Here is a 7793-nt window from a genome sequence, read left to right as displayed (position 1 = left end):
ATAGACCAGCTCTGTCCAGTAGCGATATGATGAGAGCCACACATGTAATTTCAAATTTTCTAGCAGTCGCATTAGGAAAAGTCCAAAGACATAAGTGAAAATAATTTTAATACTGTAATTGTAGCCTAGTACATTTTAAAAGTTGTCATTGATTATAAATAAATGTTTTTTTGTCGAGGCCAAAAGAATCATAATTAGGATTAAAATTATAATTAGAAATTTTACTCTTTGGGGTAAAACTCATATGTTTTATACTTACAGCACATCTCAGTTCAAATGGTAACTTTTTAACAGTTAACATGAAATAATGACCTACAAAACAATAGAGTTGTGCTTAAGGGAAAAATATTTCATGCTGCTTTAGAACCTCAAATTAGGGAATCCCTGGGTGGCTCAACGGTTTAGCACCTGCCTTTGGCCCAGGGCATGATCCTGGAGTCCCGGGATCGAGTCCCACATTGGGCTCCCTGCATGGAGCCTGCTTCTCCCTCTGCCTCTGTGTGTGTGTGTGTGTGTGTGTGTGTGTGTCATGAATAAATAAATAAAATCTTTTAAAAATACTCAATTTAAAATTAAATAAATAGAAACAAAAAAAAATTTAGTCCCTCGGTGGCACTAGCCACAACTCAGGTCAGTGTTGTATGGCTAGTGGCCACTACATTGACAGTGAAGATTAGGATATTTCCATCAGCCCAAAGAGTTCCCTGTCAGTTACTCTCTCCTATCAGTTTCCTCTCTGGTTTCCATCATTGTAGATGACATCCTTTTAGTCCTTGGGTTTCCCATAAATGGGGTAATATAGTGTATTCCCTTTACGTGTCCTACTTACTCCACTCAGTGTAATCGTTTTCAGGAATCCTCTAATACCACCACACATGGCCAAAATCTGACAACGATGTGGTTGGAGCTGTCCAGGGACTGTCGTTCACTGCTGGGGGAAATGTAAAATAGTGCAGCCCCTTTGAATGATAGTTTGGCGGTTATTTACAAAACTAAACATGCTCCTATAAGTGCAATCCAGGAATGGCACTCCTTGGTATTCACCCAAAGGAGTTGAAAATGTACGCCCTCACAAAACTTGCACACGGATGTTTATAGCAGCTTTATTCGCATTGCCGAAACTTGGAAGTAACAAAGATGCCCTTCAGTAGGTGATGGATAAATAAACAGTGATCCATCCAGACAGTGGAATATTATTCGGCTCTGAGAAAGAATGAGCTATGAAGCCATGGAAAGACACACAGGAACGTTAAATGCAAATTGCTAAGTGAAAGAAGCTCCGTCTGAGAAGGCTCTGTACTTAGGATTCCAACTCTACGACATTCTGGAAAAGGCAAAACCATGGAGACAGTAAAAGATTGGGGGTTGCCAAGCGTTAGAAGGAAGGAAGGAAGGAAGGAAGGAAGGAAGGAAGGAAGGAAGGAAGGAAGGAAGGAAGGAAGGAAGGAATAAGAGGAGCACGGAGGGTTTTTAGGGCAGGGAACCTACTCTATATGATGTTATCATGGTGGATCCATGTCATTATACATTTGTCCAAGCCCATAAGAAGGTACAATCTGGAAAGTGACCCCCAAGGTAAACCATGGACTTTGGGTGATTACAATGTGTCAGTGGAGGTTCATCTTTGGGGAGAAAATGAGCCATCCTGGTGAGTGATGTCAAGAGTAAAGGAAGTTGTATGTGTATAGGGGCAGGTGGTATAAGGTTTCCCCTGTACCTTCTCCTGTAACTTCCTCTCAATTTTATAATAAACTTCAAACTGCTCTAAAAAATTAAGTCTTTAACAAAACAAAATCACCCATGATGTTGAATGTTTCAGTGGTTGATTCTTTGCTGCCGAGTAGTATTCTACAGCATAAATCTCACTATTTATCTGTTCTCTGACTGATGCCCATTTTGGCTGTTTTTAGCTTGGGCTATTATGAATAAGACTGCTCTACACATTCTTGTGTCAGTCATTTGACAGATACATGTTTTCATTTCTCTTGGGTAAATACCGAAGAGGAAGTGTCGAGTCATATGGTAGGTACACGATCAAATTTATAATAAACAGTTCTGCAAAAGGGTAGTAGCACTTCACGTTCCCACCATCGACACCGAGGAGCCTATCTTCTCCACTCTGCCAACATTCAGTACTGTTCTAAGAACCTCTGATATATTTATCGACCATCCCTCGATCTTTTTTGAGAGGGGCTTGATCAAGTCTTTCGTTCATTTTTCAAATTGGGCTGTTGTCTCTTTTTTGTTAATTTACGACAGTCCTCTACATGTTCTGGGTACAAATCTTTTGCCAGATACACATGCCGGCAATGTTCTTTCCAGTCTGTGCCCTATCAAATGATGTCTTTTAATGAGCACGTTCTTCACTCTGTCTTCTAATGAGCAGAGACCTTTAATTTTGATGAAGTCCAATTTATACAATTTTTAATTCTGTGGTTAATGCTTTTCGTCTCCTGACAAGAAAATCTTCATCAAGATCATAAGACTTTCACTGATGCTAACTGTTAGAACGGAGGCTGGCAAACTGTAGCTCTCAGGACAGATCCAGCCTGCCACCTGTGTTTGTTTGGCTGATGAGTTAAGCATGGTTTTACATTTTTAAATGGCTGGGGGGAAAGCAGACTAATATGTTACATGTGAAAAATATATGAACTCCAAACTCCAATATCCATAAGTAAATTTTTATCAGAACACAGCCACATGCATTCTTTTTTTTTAAATTTATTTATGATAGTCACACAGAGAGAGAGAGAGAGAGAGAGAGAGAGAGAGAGGCAGAGACATAGGCAGAGGGAGAAGCAGGCTCCATGCACCGGGAGCCCGACATGGGATTCGATCCCGGGTCTCCAGGATCACGCCCTCGGCCAAAGGCAGGCGCTAAACCGCTGCGCCACCCAGAGATCCCTCTTTTTTTTTTTTTTTTAAAGATTTTATTTATTTATTTGACAGAGAGAGAGTAGAAGCAGGAGCAGCAGCAGGCAGGGAGAAGGAGGAGCAGACTACCCACTGGGCAGGGAGCCCAACACAGGGCTGATCCTAGGACTCTGGGATTATGACCTGAGCTGAAGGCAATCACCCACTGAGCCACCCAGGTGCCCTGACAGTCACGTGCATTCATTCATTCACGGGCTGTCTGTGGCTGCTTTCACCTCGCAAACGCTGAGCTGCATAGTTGTTCCAGAGACTAGATGGCTAAGCCTAAAATATTCACTATCTGGCTCTTTGCAGAGAAAGTTTGCCAGCCTCTGTTCTAGAAGCTTCTGTGGCTCAGGGTTTTGTGTTTGGAGTGAGATAGAGGTTAAGTTTCATTTCAACAGATTTCTTTAAATGATTATTTGAATTGTGTGCCTGATTGGGAGACACAAGGATGCTGCCTGGAATTTCTGGAATGTAATGAAAAGTCTCCCCACACCCCACTGCAAAGAGACAGTGTATCTGGGCTGAGGACTGGAGGGTCTCACCTTGGCCTCTTTGGGGCCGAAAGAGCTGACTTAGAACTGGCATGCTTTTGGATGCTTGTGGATTTCCCCGGATTACACAAGCCACGTCAAGTCTGGGGTTTTTATATTAAAATTGCAGAACTTTATGCACAATGTCCACCGTCCCTCCCTGAAGGCCAACATTCTTTCCTCCCTGGAGAAGGATGGCAGCTGGCACTCCTGTTACCTGCCAGGGAGGACAGGCCCACAGCAGTCTGGGCATTTACCAGTCAGCTGGACACCATGACCACTGCTCCCGCCGTGTGGCCCTTGATCACACAGCTGACTCCTGCCACTCTGCAGCCACGCAGGAGTCAAGTGGAAGCCTTGCAAAAGCACCTCATTAGTGCGCCTGTGTTTATAGCCAGTCAGAGTTGTTGGGCTCAGAGAAAGGAGTTCAAAAAGTCATCCCTCCTTACAACCAAGCAAAAGTAGTTGCCTGTCTTTTAAAAGTTCTGTAGCTCTCAGGGGCCACCTTACCTCAAAGTGCTGGTTATGCACAGCGTTCTGAGATGAAATTTAACTCCAGCGTTTGGGGAAGGGCTTTAAGATGGATTTATTAACTGACTTTATTTGCATTGCCTCTCCTGTGTTCCGTGCTCTATCTACTTCTTGTTATCTTTTATGCAAGGCTAGGACGGGTGGTTATGTTGCCTTTGTGGATCCTGTCTTCGATAGAAACCTCGCATACGCGCCGGCACACACAACTGCTGAGATGTGCATCCAGGCAGCCTCTGGCTCCTCGCTCTGCAGAGATTGCGATCATGTCATTATAATAACACTGCCTCCATGTCACACGTTCCATCTACTCTTGCAAAGGGCTTCACACACTAGTCTGTCTTCCTTCTACGAGTGGAGAGACGGAGGCCCGAAGACACTTGTGACATTTCATGACACTGACTACCCCCACTCCCTACTCTGGGCTTGCTCCACACACATCCCTCTGCTCTGTGCTCACGTAGGGTGTGTCAGGCCCAGCTCTCTGCAGCTCTCATGTCCTAGTGCAGCTGATCTTTCATGAGGTCTATATCCCCATGTCTCTGATGGGGAATATGAGGCATGTAAAGGTTTGGCAAACTGCCCCCGGGTCACAAAGCTAGTGAGGGACAGGGCTAGAAACCACACACCAGCAAGTGAGCACCAGAGACCACACCGGGGTCGTCACATCTCTGGCAACAGTTGATCTCCACTGGAAATGATTTATCCTTCTGGAAAACAGGCAGGAGTAATGAATGCACAGCATGCATCACCATCCAGGGCTGGAGAAAGCTGCAAGTGAGGGACACATGGTTCCTATCAACTTGATCACATTTTAAAGGATTCTCTACGTGTAAAAGAAAAATTAAATAGCATATTTTTGCTGGATGTTTTGAAATCAAAACTACACTAAAGGTCACTTAGCCCTCAAAGCCCTCAACAATGTAGCTGGCCATTTGTGAGCAAAGAGCATCAGAAAGAGGAGCAGTGGGGCGAGACAGATAGGAAACCAGCAGCACGTTTATACTTTGAAATAAGTACAAGTTTTCACATGCATGACCTAAATCTGTATGCAAAGTGGAATAAATCCCACAAGCAAAAAAATATATATATATATGTATGTATACATATATCTGGACGTCCTCCTGACTTAGAACATATCCTCCAAGGATTTTTCTGTAAGGCCAAGCAAAATTACAAGGTTGGTGTTTTCAGTGAAGTCACAAAATTATAGCAGTGTAAAGGGCATTCAAAAGGCCAATGATCATTGCAGCGAATTAACATTTGTTAATACCAGAGGGAAGAAATGCAGAGAGGAAGCTTCCAGCACAGGTCTGTGTCGAGGGACCTTTCCTCCACTGGATCCAAGTCCCACTGCAAGGAAAAGTGAGGCTTCCTGCAACCTTGGGAAGAGGAGGTGCTGGAGTGGGGGCCAGAGACCCTGCCGCAGTCCTACATTGCTCATGAAATTGTCAGACTGGAAATGTCTCTGAGATTGCTTCTAACCCTCTAGAAATCATCAGTTCTTCATTGATTCAACATCATTCCGCAAACATTTAAGTACCTCCAATGTGCCAGACTTGGGGCTTAATAGACATGATGGCAAAGGGGACAGATGTGGTCCCTGCCTGCACAGAACTTACATCTGGTGGGGAGATGAGTTCTAAAGGTAGAAGCATCTTAGCACAGATGAGGAGCATGGAACCAGTCAGGAAAGCATCCACTGCAAGGAGCGAAATCGTGGCTACAGAAGGTGACTCAAACGCTGAGGGGTTAAACCATCTAGAGGCTTCTTTCATCTTATCTGGCCCCTGGGCTGGAGTGTCTTGAAGGCTGAGCTCTCCTTGCAGCTTGGACTTCCTGACAACATGGCACTTGAGTTCCCTGAGGTACCATCTTGGATGAGGGTCCAAACAGTGAGCTTTCCAGGAGAGAGGCCTGCATGGCCTCATAGGACCATGCATTGGTGTCATGCAGCATACCTTCCACCATATTCTATTGGTTATGAGCCAGTCACTAAAGCCTGTCCAAATCAGGAGTGGGGTGGGTTGGGGGAGGGAGTTAACCCCTTGGTCTCGATGGGGAAGTAGCAAGATTACTGAAACACAGGTGGAATGAGAGCTGTTGATGAGAATAGAGGAGCTCTGGAAAGCCTTGAGAGAGGAAGCTTCATCTAAGCTGAAGACCAGAGGACAAAGAGAAGTTAGCCAGGGGAGAGAGGGTGGTGTAGAGGGTGGCTGGGGACAGAGCACTCCCAGCAGAGGGGAGTACATGCATTGCAGCCAAGAGCACAGCCCCTGGAGGAATGAAGAATGGGAGCATGGCCAGATGCGAGGGCTCAGTGGAGGGAGGCAGCAAGGTGGACAGAAGCCAGACCCCGTGGGACCCCATGGGCCAGGGAAGGAGCTTGGGCTTTATCCTCAGAGGCAGGTCAGTGGCAGGTCCAGTGGGGTTTCCCACAGGGAGCAACTGGCAAATTTTCATGTTAGGAAGTTCACAGGCTGCAGTGGAGGAAACTGATGGGGACACCTGGAGCCAGGTAGACAAGGAGGAGGCTGCTGCAGGGATCGAGGGCAGAGATGACCAGGGGTTTAGACTTGGCGGGGGAGAAGGGTGGGATGGAGAGAAGCAGATGTGGATTGGGATGTGCTTTGGAGAGAAGTTTGCAGGACTCTTAATTCACTGACTAGCGGTTGCAGAGGTGAGGGACAGAAAGGAAGGAAGGTGTTCTGAGCTCAAGCACCCTGGGCCCCCTGCAAGGTGCTGGCACAGGGTTGCTTCCTAATAAGTGACATCTCTTGTGGAAGAGGCACCTTTGTAAAGTTTCTATAAAATGCAAACCCAAGCAAGGCCCTCCAGGGCTTGAAATTCTTAGCGAGTCTACTTCACCCTCTGGCTGAAGATTAATCAATCCCCTGAGACTGGCCCAGAAAACCTGTCTGCAGTTCCTCTGATGCTCTCTCTCCCATGCCTCCAGCTCCCTGAAACAACGGAATGAGGCTTCTCACCTTCTTGAATCTGTGCCTCTGCCCACCTGTTCGCTTTGCCATCCTGTGTGCCTCTTGGTCACTTCCTCACCCCTTTCCAGGGATCAATTGTGAAGTCACTTCCTCCAGTCCTGGGGTATCCACCTTATGTCACTACACACTGTGGTATTTATCATCCAGTCCCTCTGAACCTCAGCTCTCGGGGCAGGCTTCTGGTCTCTCCCTCACTGCCATCTGACTGAGCCCTGAGAGCTGTAAGAAAGGGTTTGGAAAGTTGAATCAACATAGTCTAGTCAGTCCTGAGAGCAGGGAAGACATAGGGGACCAGAGGAAACGTCTGGGAGCAGGACCAGAGGGAGGAGGACACCTGATGCATCTAAGCCACTTGGCTTCCTCTGCAGGAGGACATCAATTACACATGGCTCCCCGTCAGCTCTCACTTCCAAAAAGTCAAGAACTGCAAGTCCCTCTGATGCTACTAGGCGCAGTAGGTTTCTGGCTGAACAGTCTGACTGTGGCTTCATTTGAAAGTCGAGAGCACCCAGACTTCCTGTGTCTTCTCACAGCTCATAAGGAATCCAGAAAGGTGGAAGTTAAAAATTGAGATTGGGAAGTGGCCACCCATGGTTGGTGGAAACAGAACTGTTCAGTTTCATCATCTTTTAAAACAACAATGAAAAACCCTAAAAGAGGAAAAAGAGACACATAGCTTTCTCCAGCTGACTCTTCAACAACGAGATGAAAATGTCACATGGGAACATGGTTTTTGGAGTCACACTTGCAGGACATGATTTTCTGTTTTAAGTCTCAATTTCCTCTTTAGAAAATGGGAGCAGCCTTGTTTTATGAG

General features: G+C 45.9%; 1 long non-coding RNA gene across 1 annotated transcript; it reads right to left on the bottom strand.

Moving 5' to 3' along the window:
* Positions 1-1343: 1343 nt before the first annotated feature.
* LOC140638824 (uncharacterized) lies at positions 1344-7299 on the bottom strand. The gene is made up of 3 exons (XR_012035774.1): positions 6965-7299; positions 4607-4748; positions 1344-4226 (listed from the first exon to the last, which is right to left on the bottom strand). It is a non-coding gene; the product is annotated as an uncharacterized lncRNA (long non-coding RNA).
* Positions 7300-7793: the final 494 nt, after the last annotated feature.

This window comes from Canis lupus, chromosome 8, assembly GCF_048164855.1.
Source record: "Canis lupus baileyi chromosome 8, mCanLup2.hap1, whole genome shotgun sequence".
Taxonomy (NCBI): Eukaryota; Metazoa; Chordata; class Mammalia; order Carnivora; family Canidae; genus Canis; species Canis lupus.
The sequence above is the reverse complement of the archived record's forward strand: the minus strand, read 5'-3'. Positions and strand labels throughout refer to the sequence as shown.